Below are 17,627 nucleotides of genomic sequence, written 5' to 3'. Positions count from 1 at the left end.
GCCGCTCACTCTGCTGGGACTGGACTGGACCCCACGCCCACTGGTTGGCTTTGGCTAGCTGTGGTCCCCTGGCTTCCTCTGGGCCAGGGCTAGGCAACAGACTAAGCCCTTACAGCCTCCTATGGGCTCTGTATCTTCCCCTCCGGGTCCCACGGACCAGCCCTGGGTGCCAGGGCCTGGGCTGGGGTACAGCAGCCTGGGATTTTGATAGGGGCCATGGACGTATCCGCAGGGTGAAGCGGGTGCCAGGGAGCTGTGGGTATCGCCTCCTGCTCTGGAGGCAGTGCTGGGAGGGGGCTTTGTTTCTTGCACTGGCCTCCCCAGTCTCAGCACTGACCGGGGGGCTGACACCTGGGCTTTAAATGAGCTCCAGCCCCGTAGCAGTGCCCTCAGCCTAGGGGCCTGTAGGGTGCCCTGCAGGGATCCAGGGAAAGCCTGGACAGCCCAGCCCAGCCCAGGCCTTCCCTGGCTTCCTGGGATCTCTCTTCAGTGCAGGTCAAGACTCACTGTCCCAGAACTCCGGGAGCTGCCTGGTCTGGGTTATCTCTGTGAATGGCCCAAACCTCCCCTTTAAAAGTGACGCCACCATGCCCACCAGGAGGTTAGGGTGGCAGGAACCCCGGGCTGGCCAGGAACCAGCTCCGGTCAGCTCTGCCGTCCCAGTGGGACCTGATTTCCTTCAGCACCACAGCGGCTTCCGGGCCCCAGGCCTTGTATAGAGATACCAAAAACTGGGATCCGCCAAGCCCATCCCAACTCCAAAGCACCTCAGTGCCCGAAGGGGGCTCCTGCAGTCTCCTCTCCGGGGTCACAGCCTGGGAATCTGTGATGAATCCTCGAAGTGCCACATGTCTGGTCGTGCCCACAGCCCCTGAGGGCGCAATCCAAGCGACACGAAGGTACAAAACCAAGGGGCTCCTCTCTCTGGTCTATGGAATGAGCTTTAACCTCTCAGGTCCCCCGCCCTGCCTGTGGGGTGGGGGGTGTATAGGAGCAAGACTTCGCCCCTGTCTATAGAAAGCTTTAATCTCTCCAGTGCCCCTCTTGTGGGGGCAGGGAGCTGCACTCAGTACAAGCCAGGGACCCCCGCCTGACCTATGGAAAGAGCTTTAACTTCTCATGTGCCCCCCTCCCCTCCCCGATCTCGGGCTGTGACCCTCTCAGGTATCCCCGATGGGGCCGCCGCCCTCGCATTTGACTGTGCCCTTGTTTTTTTATTTATTTCTCGGCTGGCTGCAGCCCTGGCCGGAGCCTTTGTGTATTTCTTGGGCCGTTTGCTGGCGTAGAGTGCTGAAATGGAGGGGGTGAGAAAGTGGGGCCAGCGGGGGCCTGATCCTGGGGGCAGGAAGGTGGCACCTGGGGCGGGGGGACATTTAGCCCACGCCCAACATTCTGCACCCGTTAGCGGCTAGATTTCTGTCTAGTGCAGCGCCCTGGGACATCTGCCCAGCCCCATGGGACACCCCACTACTTTCCTGCTCCCCACTCACCGGTCTGTCCCCTCACCCCATAGCTCCTTCGCGTCTTTTCCCCAGCACCCTCCATAGCCAGCAGCCTGCCTGCGTGCTTCACGTTAGACCCATTACTCTTCACTCCTGTATCCCCCTTGCGTTCTGCCCCCTGCCTCTGCACCTCCTGGCACCCGTTGTCCTCTATATCCCTCCTAGGTGCAGGCCCGGCTCTCCACTCCCTGCCCCCTGGTACCCACTGAGCTCCCTTCACAGCCTGCAAGCCAGGGCGAGTCACATACCACTCTGGAGCCGGCAGACAGACCCCCACCAACCCCCACCTCAGGTGCCACAGCAGAAACGTCTGTTGATCGGAAACGCCTGGTAACGTGGAAGGGGCCAGGGCCGGGGCTTGTGATTCCAATGTTTCTAGTCAATAAAACTTTCTGCCTTTGTACTTTTACAAATTTCTCTGAGGAACAACCTGTTTTCTGGGGCCTTTTGGTTTCCATGGGTCTGTGTAGAGGCCTCAGCCACCCAAGGAGGAGGTTCTGGGGAGCGGTATTTCCACGGGGATGCCTGAGCTCTCTTCAGGCCAGCGGTCCCCTCCTCCAACATCCCCAACCACTGACCAATAGATTCTTCACAGCCACTGGTGGTCAAGGCATGGCCACCGGGCAATAATACAGCTCTTCAACTTCATACAGACGTGTGGCCTGCATGGATGACCCCCTCCTGCATGCCACGTTGCATGGCAGGCCAACAGCAATCAGACATACTTCAGAGTATCAGCTGTTTGCTGCAAGGGTCAGGAAGGAATCTACTTTTAGCTGGCATACAGCATTGCGTGGTTACCAGGTGCATTCTGGTTTGTATTCCACCCCCTTCCTCTAAAGAACTAGAGAGTGGCTGCTGCCAGGGACAGGATACTGGTTAAGGTGGACCAATGTTCTGATCTGCTATAGCAAGTAGTCCATGATGGAGAGGTTAGAAGAGGGAACTGGGTTGGGACCCAGATCTCCTGGGTTCCTTTCTTGGTTATGCCGTTGAGTGACCTTGGGCCAGTCACTTTACCTCTCTGTGCCTTGATTTTTCCACCAGTAATATGGGCATAATGTAATAGACTGGTTAGTGTCCCTGTGCACCACTGCCCTCTGCTGGCTGGGATCAAACCTGCTCAACTGTGTATCATAGACCCTATACTGCTGACAACTCTGGGGATTCTTCTTTAGCTCAAATGACTGGGCCTTGTGCTTTTAGAGCAGGAGGGAGATCTTGGTTCTGACCTCAAAGCTGATGTGAATTTCCTGGTTGCCCAGGGATTAGTTACAATGCTCACCTGCATCAAAGGGGTGGGGTTAATCAATGGGTATCTGTTTGTGAAGGGTTTTGGGGGTCTCAGATGGGGGGCCCTGTGAGCAACTCTCGGAAGTGTTTCCAGAACCGCTGAGCAAACCAAGCGGTGAGGGGTCTTGCGTGCAGTAGGTGACGAGGGAGGTTGCCACTCAAGTCCAAGGGGAAGTGCTCTGCTCATGACCTGGCTTTCTGTTTCCTCATCAAGCCTGGGAAACAGCAGGGTTCCCCATTGCGGCCCAAGGAAGGGAGTTCTTCCTGCCCAGCTGGTAAGAGCACATCACCCGCGAGATGGTGACAAGGAATCAGTCACGTGACTGGCTGCTCCAGGGCTGTGCAGGGAGCAGGCTGTGAACCCCAGCGACAAGCCTCGTGCTCACCCCTAGGAGCTGCAACAAAGGTGTCACCATGACACTAGCTCCCACATACTTGCCTATTCCAGGGGGCTCTCTAGGGAGCAGGGCAAAAGCTCTGGTTGTGTGGGGGGAATGTCCCAGCTACTTCAGTCCCAGCAGGGGGCACTGTAGGGAATGGGGCAGGAGCAGTGGCTGTGGGGGAGCTCACACCTATTCCAGTCCCAGCCTCTCCCAGCAGGGGGCGCTGTAGGGAATGGGGCAGGAGCAGAGGCTGTGGGGGAGCTCACAGCTATTCCAGTCCCAGACTCTCCCAGCAGGGGGCGCTGTAGGGAATGGGGCAGGAGCAGTGGCTGTGCAGGAACTCACACCTATTCCAGTCCCAGACTCTCCCAGCAGGGGGCGCTGTAGGGAATGGGGCAGGAACACTGGCTGCGGGGGGACTCACAGCTATTCTAGTCCCAGCCTCAGGCTCCAACCGAAGCAGGAGGTTCCTAATGGGGGATGAAACCAGGGCTGCCCAGAGGATTCAGGGGGCCTGGGGCAAAGCAATTTTGGGGGCCCCTTCCATAAAAAAAAGTTGTAATACTATAAAATACTATATTTTCATGGGGGCCCCTGCGGGGCCTGGGGCAAATTGCCCCACTTGCCCCCTCCCCCTCTGGGCGGCCCTGGATGAAATGTTTTTTCCATGGGTCCCCCTGTGAAGTGGAGGCGTCTCCCCGGCTCACAGGCTCCCCGTGCTGTATGCAGGCTGTGCCACCCCTTTGTATAACCCCCACCAGCATCTCTGCCCCGGAGGCAGCTCTCGCCATCCGGCAGCTGCTGTTTAAAGAGTCTTGCGGGTGCGTGACTCATGTTTCGCTGACTTCCCCCCCATGGCCCACCCCAGCCCTGGCTGAGGGGGAAGATACCGTGTGCAGAGCCAGGCTGGCCTCTCAGCCCCTCTGCCTGTCACTTCAACAGGAAGAGCTGAAGGAAGCAGCAGCCTCGAGCTCTCGCCTTTGCTGCACTCTGAGAAATCCCCTCATTTACCAGCAGGCCGGGTGACTAATCCCCACCGCATGGCGCACGGGGGGCAGGCAGGCAGGTACCCAGCTGTCTAAGGACAGGGCCTGGGGCCTTCCTAGAACTCACTCAAGGCTGCAGGCTCGGGGGTGAATTAACCCATCATTCCCCAGTGACACAGTACGAAGCGCTCAGGCTAGCGGCCATATTATGGGTGTGGAAGCAGAAAAAGAACTGTCAGAAAAGAACTGCAATGCATGACAGTTTGTTAGCAAGAGTCAGGCTAACTGTAGCCCTGATAACGCGAGATTTGTAGAAGCGAGGATTGTGTGAGGCGGGTGAGAAAGTACTGTGTGAGAAGTTATTGTGACCTTGTATAGATAAGGTGTAGAAGACCTTGTGTAGATAAGGTATAGGAAATATTGTATGTTGGCAAGAGTCAAAACAATTAAGAAATAAGATATCAAGATGGCTTATGTATAACAAAATGCAGCTGTCCCTCATTATTTTCTGTAATGAAAGGTATAAATGCTTGTTGTAATTAGGTATCAGGGAGAGAGACCTGCTTGGCTCTCTCCCTCTGCACAATTGTGAGAGTGAATAAAGCTTCTGACTTGCTGTACCCAAACAAAAAGTGAGAACTCAGTTTTTCTCCGACAATTTGGGGGCTCGTCCGGGATGGCAACGCCCTCAGAGGCACCGGCAGTTACTACGGATCGTTCCCCTTCGAACCCCATGGCGCCACAATAGAGGTAGGAGACCTTTTGAAATCTCTATTGGGGTGTCGGAGGAGGACTGTCCGTGGGGCCGTCTGTCCCTGTTGGGCTCACGCCATCCGAACTTATTGACTGTGCAGCAAGGTCAGATGCTGAGCGGCGTAGGGGAATTGTTTGCCGCCCCCTGTATGCATATGCGAGGTGCATAGGATTGCACCTGTGTTGAGGGGTTGTTACCGCCTCAGCAGGAGGGGTTTTTACTGCCTCATAGTCCGGACAGAGGGGTTGTTTACCGCCTCAAGAGGGGTTTTTACCGCCTCGAGTGATGCATCGAGGTACTTGGGAATAGTACCTGAGGTACTTGGGAATAGTACCTGGAGTAAGGCCTTGGTGTGTGTGTGTGTGTGTGTGTGTGTGTGTGTACACACCAGTGTGAATTGAGTGTTACCGGAAGACGCCCAGAGTACTCTGCGAAGTCTTTTGGCTCGTGACCAGAACTACTCTAACGCAAGCCCGGTAACTAGAGGATCTTTTAGGAGATCCGACCCACGGTACGCTAACTCGGCCTGGCATCGTCCGGCGAGGAGGCTGCCTGGGTCTAGGAGTGTGTGAACCCATCTTCCCTCCCCTTTTCCTCTCCGTGTGAGCCACTGACAGTCGGACCATCTCACTGGATGCAACAGAGTAAGCGGCGCCGTCTCTCTGAGATTAGCCGACGCTCTTTGCTGAAGGGAGGTGTAGGAGGTCATGGCTATCCTCGTTAGTCTCTCCTGTGTGAGTACCCTGTAGGGAGAGATCCTTAGTTTATATGCCGCTAGCGCGGACAGGGCATCCTCCTCCCTGTGTGTGTGATTGGAAAATGGGTGGGGGACAGTCTAAGGATTCCCTCTCACCCCCTAAGGGTACCACAGCTTATTTTATGTACGTACATTATGGTACTAAAACCTGCAGGTATTTAGAGAATTGGAATCATTACACGCGTGAAAATTCATCTAAACAATGCCCACTAGAAGGTACCTTCAATCTAGATAAGATCATACATCTCAGAGGAGTTTTTAATCACCAAAAAAGAAAGCCTCTGACACACAATGGGAGCAATTTGTCTATTGAGGAAAGGAACGGGTTAATTTGAAATTCAGCTTGGTCCAGAGATAAAGAGAAAGTTAATCTGCGTTCAAGGTCAAGAATCAATGCAGACCAGGCTAAGTACAAAGAAAAACTACTTTCGGCCCCAGCTGGCTGTGAAAAAATATAGACATAGTCAAACCAAAGGCAATACAAGTTACAGTGCTGAGATTACATTTGCAAAGCTTAACTGTCCAGTGAGATCCAACAGTCTGCCTTTGCGACCCTGGAGCTGGCGTGGTTTGGGGACGCTGAAGAAGCCACAGGCAGCCGGCCTGGACTGGAATCACTGAAAAGACGCCCCAGGAGACTTCAGGGTGTAAAAGAACTGCCCTCCCAAGAGAGGAAGCAAGTTGGAGATTGCACAGCACCTTCTCTCAACGTTATACACAGACGTGGCCAGTCTGGACATACGTGTGTGAGTATGAAAGTGTGCCTACTCTCAGCCGCAGTAAGTCTGAGAACCGGAGAGGGATTTAGCATTCCTCTCTCCACCCCGGTTGACCGGGAAGGGTGTCAGGTGGATCTACCCCAGTCGTAGCAGGACTGGGCAATAGAGAAGTTGGAGTAATAGGAAGAGTTGTGTACTTGATAACTAGAATTGAGCAATTAAAAGCATAGATCATGAACCAGGCAGCAACTCAAACCTATGCCCAGGGCAAGTTGCAAGCCTTGAGACAGGACTTCCAGGCAGAAAAGGAAGCACTGGCTAAGCAAGTACCGGTCCTTCAGGGACTTGTCAGAATTTAACCATTTGTGTTTGCATATGCTGTAACAGCAGTGTGTTTGCCACAAGAGAAAATTGAATAGTTAAACGCCAATGGGCCCTGCGTTTTGCCCAAGTGGCAAGCCTCACGAGGGAGGACTCGGGTAGCCTTGTGAGTAAGAATGTTTAAGAGAAGAGACCAGGAAGGGTGGGGGCTAGTTGAGAAGCCCACCCTCCTATCTAAATTGGTAGGGAAAAAGCCGGTGCCCATGGAAGGGACGGTTCAGCGAGAAAAGCAGGATTGGGCCCAAGCGGGCAGGCAATAGATAGAGAGATTGGAAAACAGGTTGGAAACTTTGAGGGCATAGTGGAAGGAAAGGAGTAAGTAATTATAAGCATGGGGATTTCAAATCCCCAGGATAATAATTGGAATGGTAAAATCTGAGTTGAGTTGGGTGTCGTTTTGGGAGACAAGCAAGTGATTTAAGAAAAGAGAGTGAAAAGTTAACTCTGTAGTTGCTAGAGGGAATCAAGCAGTGAAACTTGGTAGGAATGTCTGTAAGTAATTCAGGCAAGAGGTTATTTAAGTGGAATTATTCGACTATGAATACGTTAGTCTAATTTGCTGAAGAACACTCCTGCTGTATACAATCTGTGTTTTATAAGTTTGAGATGAATTGGTATTGTTTAAAGTTGCAAAAACCGAAAATACTTTTGCCAGACACAGGAAACTAGTGTTGTTTAATACGGTGTTTAGCATTTAATCCTTAAGGTGACTTAATGCTTTACAAGATTTAAAATGTTTTAACTAAAGACCAAAGGTTGTGGCTGCAGCAGGGTAGTCAAAGCCAGGAGAATAAAAGATTTGAATTTGTTTTTGGGTAACAAAATAGCAGATAAAAGATCTGGTAAAAAGATAGAGAAGGACAGTGCCCCTGGCTCTGTGTGGTCGAGCTGTCACTTTACTAGGGGTGCATGGAGATTTTGTAAGCACAAAAGAAACAGTTACACCTTGTGTAGAAATTGATGTGGCTAGTGTTATGGAAATTGAATTGTGGAGAGGATGTGCATTTTCCCCAGAACATGTGCAGTGTATATTGTAGCAGAGGTAAAAGAAATGCAAACCTACCAGTATAGGTTGTGTTGTCTTTTTCAGATCACTGGGTGTTTGAAAGCAGGAGCTAGAAGTAAAAGGCAATCAAAAGTCTGGGAAAGTTAATTGTGTCCCTTTTAAAGTAAGAATCTTTAAGCTGTGGATAGCTTTGGATCTGGAAGCAAGCCAGAAAGCATCTGTATTAATGCAATTTTCTAACTAATAAGGTAGAAGCCACTGAAACCTGGGCTGCCTATGAAACAAATACAAGGAAATATGGGGTAATTCCTCTGTTTTGTCTAAAATCAACAAGAGTATGTGTATATAAAGGAAATATTTTAAGCAATGACTGACTACCCAGAAGGGGTAGACCTCTGTTCTTTTGTCTTTCAGATCATCAGAGAAAACGGATGCCAGCTGAACAGCATTCAATGTACCATGCATTTACTGGTACAATAGGAATTATTTTTGTGTTCTTTGTCCTGTCTTGTGGTGTTTGTCTTGTGGCCAGAATTGTTGGGTTTAATAATTTCATAAGACAGTCTAGTTCAAAATTAAATAGAAGGGTTAAATCAAAAAAAGCAGATACTTGTTTTATTCAACTTGGAATACAAAAAGTGTTTGGATAAATCAGGAAAATGTGATATACTAAAGTCTAATACAGTTGCTTAAGTAAGAAAAAGAAACTTCATTGGCCAGATTTTTAATTGAAAAAATTGTTGTTAAAATTTGCATACCAACAGTCTTTGGAAGCAAGGACATGGAAGGTTAACCCACTCCCCATATTGCCCATGGGATCCTTCTGGCTACCTCAGATTTCTAGCCAGAGGGCTGGGGAGGGAGGAAAGCTATTGGACACCTGAGGTTGTACCGAGTGAACTCCTCAAAAGTGGGTGTGCTTGTCCTGGTTTGTTGCTCCAAAGCTCTGTAATAAAGTTATTTTACTGGAAGGGTGTACATGGCATACATTGAATAAGACGACTAATGTACTGTATAATGGCAATGTGTATGTGTTCATTGTTGGGAAAAGGTGTATGAGTGAAGAGTGGACGTTTCCTTTGTAGGTTAAAAGAAGCCAAGAAGGGGAGAAGGAAAAAGAACAGAATGAGTTAACTGAGGAAAAAAATAGCTAGCAAGCTCAGTCCAAAGATAAGACGTTGGCCCCATCCAAGGATACTACCCACAGCTAAGACTTGGCTGACAGCCAAGAAAAGGGGGGGCCTGAATGTGCCCAACAACTATGATATCTGCAAAACACTGCCAGGCATTAATGAAATGTGTTAGGTTTCTTTTCTCACAGATAAAAGAAGTGCTACCCAAAGACCCTAGCAGCCCTGCCATTCATTGAAACAAGGAGACTGAGTCTATGTAAAGTCCATCAACGAAAGACTGCTTTGGCTCCATGCTGGAAAGGCCCTTTCCAAGTCCTGTTAACCACCAACACCGCTGTGAAGTGCCAAGGACTGCCCACCTGGAACCATGCTTCTTACTGCAAAAAGACCCCTCCACCTGGAGAGGATTCTCCAGCTGCTGATCAGCCTATTTCTCCTGCTAGCTCTGCTGTGCCTCCTGGACAGCAGGGAAGGAGGACAAGGTGAAGTGCTAGTAACCTCTCCTTTGTCCTCTGACAGATCTACAATGCCTTTGAATTCTTTTACAGGAATCACACCAGTACAGGGTGAAGTGCTAGTAACCTCTCCCCTGCACTATGGTGAATCACAACTGCTTTTGAAGAAGAAAAGAAGAAACACTCGCTCTGCTGAAACCACCAAAGTCCAGGAATTCCTGACTACAAAAGACATTAAGAACTGGCCCTGGTGGAGAAGACGGAGCATCGTTTATTGGCAAGGAGGGAACTGTGGGGACCGTTCCTGGGAATGCGGGGTCCAGTGGTGGGGTGGATTCTTTCCAGGGGCAGGACTTTGTGCTTATGGACAGGTACCTTCAGGATGCACTGCCCTTCCTAATTGGCTTTCAGAAGATGAATATCAAAACCGCCTTGCCACCACTAGGACTACACCCACTAGTCCCTTGACCCCTGCCACCACCACTGTAACTTACCCAGATACAAACCGTACTGTATATTCCAATGAAACCCATTGGCCAAGGCTTTCACATCTTAGTGATTTACTGAAATTTTGTTCAGAGAAATTATTCTTTAAAGTTCAGGATAATGTATATGAGCAAACAATTGAATGGAAAACAAATGGATCAGTAGAGATAGAAATACATGATATCACTACCAGCGAACCCCAAGAATTAATAATTGCAATTGATGGGTTCTATAGTGAAGTAGATATGATGGTTGTTCCTGGAACTTGTACTGTGTTAAATGAGAGAGGCCCTTATTGTTATTTGGTCACCCAATTAGTGAATAATCAGACAAATACCCAAATTGTTCACAGGGGGCTGCCATTAGATTAGCACAACAGAGGGCTTGGGTTATTTCCTCTAGAAAGAAGAGAGACTTGACCGGATCCCTGTGGGATGGGGCCAATAGTGCAGCAGCAGTGTGGAATATTTTTAAGAACCAGGAACATGATGAGAAATTGGGCCAACTAGAGAAGGCCATTGGCCTTGTTTCTGGAGCACAACTAACCCAGGTACAGGCTGGAGTTGGTGAGTTACATGTTATTTCCGCCCTTAGTTCTATGACCCAGAAGTTGCTAAGAGAGATGGTACTGAATATCACTGAGGCTGGGAAGGCATTGCAGTGGGATCTAGCATGTTCAGAGACTCAGGATTTCCTGAATGACCAGCTGATGTCCATTCGGAATGATCTAGAACATCAGGCTTGGCCCACTGCCCTTACAGACACATCAGGAGTACCATCTGATCTGTGGCCATGGAGACTTACTTGGAAACTTTCTGGATGGAAGTGCGGACGTTCTCAGTGCTCCTTCCAAGCATATGGACCGGTAAAGGGGGTGTGGGCTCCTACATACCGTATCCTGCCGGGTCCATGGGGAGGATGCATGTGGGATTGGATAATTCACCGAGACATCTGGGAAATTAGACCACCTGATATGCCCAATCGATTTTTAGTCAGTGCTCCTGGGATTACACCTCACATTTGGATGGGGTTAGGAAGTCAGTGGACATTTTGGCCATTAGAACCCCACAGCTTCAGTGTAACCGTAAACTGGAGCCAGGAGAAGTTGTCACTGTTTATGACTACGTTTGCTGGGAGGGTAGGGGACAAGGAACTACCCTGACAGGACACTTACTTTTTCAAGCTAACGATAGCTGTGTGTATGTTAATGACACCACATTACAAGACATACATTTTAATCTCACTACCACTGCAGGCAATCATATTATTTACTGGCCTGCAGATAGAGCTTTCCAAGTAGCCCTTAGGTTCCAGATACCCTTTAATTGGACTAGTTTAGTACCTGATAGATTTCAGAATTTGTTTTCACTGTTACCAGAGATTCAGAAAATCTCTGAAGTACAAGGGCAAATTCACATGCTTCAAAACATATATCAAGTTGAAAAGTATGCCTTTCAGACTGCTTATAGAGTATCCACTTTATGTACTAAGTATAATGTATTGTGCTTTGTAACTAAGGCTGTACAACAACCCCATTATAGTTTTGCTATGGGAATGTTATTGCTTGTATTGTTATTAGTTAGCTTAGGATTATGTTATTGTTGTTGTAAAAGACGTAATAATAGTAATACCTTTCATGTTCATGCTAATCATGCATTGTCATTACATCCAATCAGAACCGCTAACATTGAAACATCTGATATAGAATCTGAAGTCCAGGACTTGATGCAAATAGAGGTTTGAGAATGTTTGTTGTACTAGAAGTACAAAAGGGGGGGTTGTGGAAGCAGAAAAAGAACTGTCAGAAAAGAACTGCAATGCATGACAGTTTGTTAGCAAGAGTCAGGCTAACTGTAGCCCTGATAACGCGAGATTTGTAGAAGCGAGGATTGTGTGAGGCGGGTGAGAAAGTACTGTGTGAGAAGTTATTGTGACCTTGTATAGATAAGGTGTAGAAGACCTTGTGTAGATAAGGTATAGGAAATATTGTATGTTGGCAAGAGTCAAAACAATTAAGAAATAAGATATCAAGATGGCTTATGTATAACAAAATGCAGCTGTCCCTCATTATTTTCTGTAATGAAAGGTATAAATGCTTGTTGTAATTAGGTATCAGGGAGAGAGACCTGCTTGGCTCTCTCCCTCTGCACAATTGTGAGAGTGAATAAAGCTTCTGACTTGCTGTACCCAAACAAAAAGTGAGAACTCAGTTTTTCTCCGACATGGGCCTGATCCTGCTCTTTTGAAACCGACAGGAGTTTTGCCATGGTCTTCGACGGGAGCAGGATCAGGGCCTGTGTCCTCTCTTATGGCCCAGTCCTGTGGGGTGAAGAGCCTTTTCCGGAAGGTGCTGCGGTACCCTCAGATCAGGCCCAGAGGCAGGGCCGCCCGATGGGGGGGGGGGGCGCAAGTGGGGCAATTTGCCCCGGGCCCCGCAGGGGCCCCCACGAGAATATAGTATTCTATAGTATTGCAACTTTTTTTATGGAAGGGGCCCCTGAAATTGCTTTGCCCCAGGCCCACTGAATCCTCTGGGCGGCCCTGCCCAAAGGAAGCGTGGTCTTGTGGTTAAGCCAGAGGCCTCAGAGCCAGGACATCTGGGCTCAGTTCCTGTGTCGCCTTGGGCAAGTCATGGCACTGCTCCGTGCCTTGGTTTCCCCACCTCTAAAATGGGGATAGTGAGAGGTAGACAAGCCATTTATTTCCCTTGGTCTAGCCAGGGGCTGGGCTGGAGGGATTGGTCTGTCCTCTCAGGTTAAGAAGTGTGTGACTTCCCCACCAGATACATCCCTCCCTGTGTCACAGAGCTGGGGCTGGAAGTGGGGACTGCAGGCCAGGCGGGTGGGCCTCCTTCCCTAGCTGAGTCACGGAGCAGGGCTCATGAGGCTCCTCCAAGCTGCCTGTTCAGTGGGGAAAGGCCTCTGATTCCCCCTCCTGCCCGGGTGCAGCGCGCTGAGAGCTCTGCCTGCTCGGACGGTTGCCCGCCAGCTGCCGATGCGAAAACTCTGCAGAGAGCTGAGCAGAGTGTTTCGAGGAACAAGCTTCCTCCTGAGATGAAGAAGAAACCAGCGAGGCTGGGAGAAGGGAAAGGCACCTGGCCGGGCTCCATGCGTCCTCAGCTCCGTCTCAGCAGCAGCTGAGATGTGCCTGCCCAGGGGGCCTAGCATCTGAGACTGTCAGACACCAGGGGGGTTGCCTATGGGGCTGAAATGGACGCCTTACTTAAGTTTAACGCTTTGCCTTCCAAAGGCTTGAACTGTTTTTTCCTCCTCTTCGGTATCTTTAATCAAAGGTGGGAAGGATTGTTAATGCCGTGTCTGCCGTGGGGCTGAGCAGGCGGAGGGCTCTGACTACCGAGCCCCGGACCTTGTTTAACGTGTAAGGTTGGACAGTGACTGGGTGAGGTTGACAGCTTTAGCCCGTTTATTTCATCTAAATTAATACATCAGCCTGCAGCTCCCCTGCCTTCAGCCTGCAGCTGGAGTGCCCCCTGGTGGGCGAACTTCAGACATGCTCTGGTGGAGCAGAGTTCAGGTTTGAGTTCCCAGGCCCCCTGGGTTAGTCAGGGGGCAGCATGGGGATTGAAGCGGGGAGCCCACGGTCAGCACCTCGCTCATTGCTTAGCATTTCGCTACAAGACGGGGCTTGAAGGACATTCCCCTGGTGCCTCCTTGTGGTTCACGTGAGAACTGTTGGGTCCAGCCTTTGGGGCTGTATCCGCACCGCTTGTGACCAGAGCCAGCGCAGAAGGGAGTGGGGAGGAGACAGTGGCGGAGCGACTACTGAATACATCAGTGCTGGGAGGGCGGCCAGCACCAGGGCAGACGCAGGCCAACCGGGAAGGCCAGGGCAGCGAGCGGGGCGTGGAGAAGGAGTCGTCTCTGAGATTGGCATCTGTTCAGTCTGTCACAAGGAGGGTGGATCTGCTGTGGCCGGCCTGGCTCTGGTGCGGTACAGATCTCCCTGCCGTGGTCTGGAGCAGGGGTTCTCAACCTTTTTCTTTCGGAGCCCCCCAGCATGCTATAAAAACTCCATTGCCCACCAGTGCCACAAGTACTGCTTGTCTGCATAGAAAAGCCAGGGCCGGCGTTAGGGGGTAGCAAGCGGGGCAATTGCCCGGGGACCCACACCACAGGGACCCCCGCAAAGCTACATTGCTCAGGCTTTGGCTGCAGCCCGGGGGTGTCAGAGTTGCCAGGCATCTGGTTTTCGACCGGAACGCCTGGTGGAAAAGGGACCCTGGTGGCTCCCGTCAGGTCAGTCTGGTCAGCGGTGCAGCGGGGGCCCAGGGCTAAGGCCCCAGTGCCAGCTCCGCAGCTCCCATTGGCTGGGAACCACGGCCAATGGGAGCTGCGGGAGCGGCACCTGCTGGTGCAAGGGCAGTGCATGGAGCTTCCCTGGCCGCCCATGTGCCTAGGGGCCACCGGGACCCTGCACCCCCTCCAACACCCCAACCCTCTGCGCCAGCTCGGAGTCCCCTTCTGTACCCAAACTCCCTCCCAGAGCCTGCACCCCCCAACCTCCTGCCCCAGCACCAAGCCCCTTCCTGCACCCCAAACCCCTCATCCCCAGCCCCACCCCAGAGCCCACACCCCCAGCTGGAGCCCTCACGCCCCCCCTGCACCCCAACCCCCAGTCCCCTCCTGCACCCCAAACCCCTCACCCCCAGCCCCACCCCAGAGCCCTCACTCCCCCTCCCACACCCCAACCCCCTACCCCAGCCCAGTGAAAGTGAGTGAGGGTGAGGGTGGGGGTGGGGGAGAGCAAGCGACGGAGGGAGGGGGGATGGAGCGAGCAGGGGCGGGGCTTCAGAGAAGGGGCGGGGCAGGGGTGTTCAGTTTTGTGCCATTAGAAAGCTGGCAACCCTAGGTGTCAGAGCTTCCTGCCCTGGGCCCCAGTGAGTCTAACGCTGGCCCTGCTTGGCGGCCCCCTGAAACCTGCTTGCAGCCCCCCTGGGTGCCCTGGACCTCTGGCTGAGAACCGCTGGTCTGGAGAGAGAGAGGTTGCCAGCCTCCAGGTAGAGCCACCGGAATAAAGTGAGTCCACAGGACAAAGCTCACTTCAGAGTCCAGCCCGCATTGCTGATAGCCCCTGGCAATCTGCCTGAAGTCAAGTGGTCATCACGGGGTTAACTGGGTTAATCACAGTATTATGGGTTGGAGCCATGCTCCGCCTTGCCCTTACTTCCTGTTTGGTTAGTGGGGTTTCCCACTCCCACGCTCTGTTGGGTTGTAGTCCAGAGCAGCGGCGAGTTCCCAGCCTGCAGTCCTGTGAGTGTCTTTGCTCAGTCCCTTTAGAAAAGTGCCCAGTGCTCGGCCTGGTGGGAGTCACAGCTGCCCCCCCTGCACAGTATGTTGAGCGAGGCGGGTTTCACAGCCACACCCTTCCTTTACTTTGTGCTAGCTGCGGGTCTCACCTTAGAACACGCCGGCTGCTGCAGCCAGGCTGGGGTCATCTCCATTTTACAATCCCTGCACTGGTTCCCATTATTTCACGGGGCTTTGGGTGTCCGCACCCTGCTGGCCTGCCCCATCTCCAGGGACTTCTCGCGCCTTATTTTCCCCGGCTCAGGGGAAGGCGACCCCCAGCTGGTCCTTCACGCTCACCCTCAGCCCAGCTCTGAGAGCTTTGGGCTGGCGCTGCGAAGGGTTTTCTAAAGCGCCGTGGTCACTCGGTCGCAGGAGCGCCGGGGATTGTCAGTAATTTAGCAAACGCTGCCTGTTGTGCTTGTCTCATGCGGCTCTAGTGACCCGACTGCAGACACTGTGATGCCCTTGTATTGCCCACGTGTACAGCAGAGCCCCGGCGTGAGCTGGCTCTGAGGGGCAGGAGGCAGCCGAAAGTCCCAAGCAGTGGCGCTCCCAGCGCCTCCCTCAGGAGCCCGTCCCCAGCCTAATTCAGCCCCTGTTGAGACCTGCCTTTGGGGTGTATGGAGCCTGGCCTCCACCCCAGCCCCAGCCTGGCCTCCTGATGTTTCCTGGCTCCCTCCATCTCTCAGCTGGACTCTCAGACTCTCTTTTCAGGCTGCTGGGCCAGAATTCAGGGACCCAGTGACAGACTGAGGCCGCGGCTCACAAGCCCCACCCCAGGACTTGCAGCAGGGACGAGTCCAGAGAGGTTAGCAAGACTCTGGGTGGGTCAGAGGACCGGCACTGACCTATAGGGTCTTTCCCATCTGGGTTGCTGAAGGTGACTCGGTCAGTAGTGCCAGGCCAGTCTGGTGGCTGCGGTGACAGGCCAATGGCCTGTGTGAAATGTTTGGTGTGTCCACATCTCAAATCCCCACCCTCAACTGGCACTGCCTGGCCCCCTTGTGGGCAGACCCAGCAGAGAGGCTAAGGACTGAGCGGGTCTCGAAGACTGAACTCCCCTCTAGGTCCGAGATGGGGTCCCCCTAATGCAGGGCTGAAGCACGCTGGCCAGGCAGAGAGGGGGCAGCTTTTTGGTGCAGGGAGAATGTGTCTCTTGGTTCTGTGTTTGTACAGCACCTTGCACAATGGAGTCCTGGGGCAGGAGCGGGGCTCTTGGGCACGACTGCAGTACACATCATACATAATAATAATACTACCCTAGGATTCAGGTTTCTAGGACTCTCAGTCTGGTGCATTCATTCCCTGGTGCTGCCTCTGCAAGGGGATGTTGGGATGCTTTGGCATGAAAGACATGCCCAGCACTCAGGGCCGGATTAAGCCATGGGCCCCATAGGCCTGTGCCTGGGACTAGAGTCAGTGCTGATGCCCAAAGCTCAGCTTTCATTTGTAAAAGAATGATGTTTCCAGTCCTCATGGGGGCGAAGAAAAACTTGAAGCTGTGACATGAATATAACCAGCGCAGTGGCGGCTTCCTGAGTCTGCAGAGAGCCTGAACCAAGAGCTCTGAGAAGGCTGAGCTGCACCAGTCATCTCAATGGGCTGTTTGCTACCAGACCCACTGCTCTGGGAGGGGGCCCTCACTGCTGTCACCCTGCAGGGGTGAAGTTGGCAGGGCCCCGGTATGCTATGCAGAGTCCTCTGCTCAGGTAGGTGGGAGATAAATCCTCCACCTTTAGGGCAGACCCCAGCCTGCCTGAATGCCGGGAGCAAGAGTGCAGGGGTGGGAACGCCCAGCCTACCCACAGCGGAGTGGTAGTAACCTCCCCACCAGCTCGGCCAATGGCTCTCGTGTGGGGTGTCCCTAGGGGACCCATGTGATAGGGCTCAAGGTAACAGCCCTGGTAACTGGTCCCTCTGCTTGGGCTCCACAGGCTTCCCAGGGCCTTGCTCCCACTCCAAACTGGGGCAGAGCTATGGCAAAGGGGTGGGGTCCACTAGAGGGGCCCGAGGGAGCTGGATTGCCTTAACCTGGGCCTGTTAGCTCTCATTTTCTGGGGCTCCCGTGCTGCCAGTCCCCACCCCCATTTTTGAGATCCAATGGTTTGGACCCATGGGGTAATTTCCACATCGTCGTTCCATACAGTGAGTGTGCAACAGCATCCGCTTGGGGTGTAACCCTCTCGGGTGCCATGTGCTAAGGAGGCTTGGGCTGGGTTTCAGCCCCTGGGTGGGAGACCCACCTGGCAGCAGACACTGAAGTTGGTGAGTCTGTTTCCTGTGAGTCAGTGCCTCGGGGTGCAGTGCTGCAGGAGGAGCCATCATTTGCATAGCTATGGTCATTAAAGATCCCAGGCCCCTTTTGCCTGCGTGGAGATGTTAACCCCATTGTTATGGCTAAATTCCAACTCAGGGAACTGCAATCTGCCGCCCGAAATCCCCCTACGGTTTGGAAAGGATACA

Source organism: Emys orbicularis, chromosome 23, assembly GCF_028017835.1.
Source record: "Emys orbicularis isolate rEmyOrb1 chromosome 23, rEmyOrb1.hap1, whole genome shotgun sequence".
Classification (NCBI taxonomy): Eukaryota; Metazoa; Chordata; order Testudines; family Emydidae; genus Emys; species Emys orbicularis.
The sequence above is the reverse complement of the archived record's forward strand: the minus strand, read 5'-3'. Positions refer to the sequence as shown.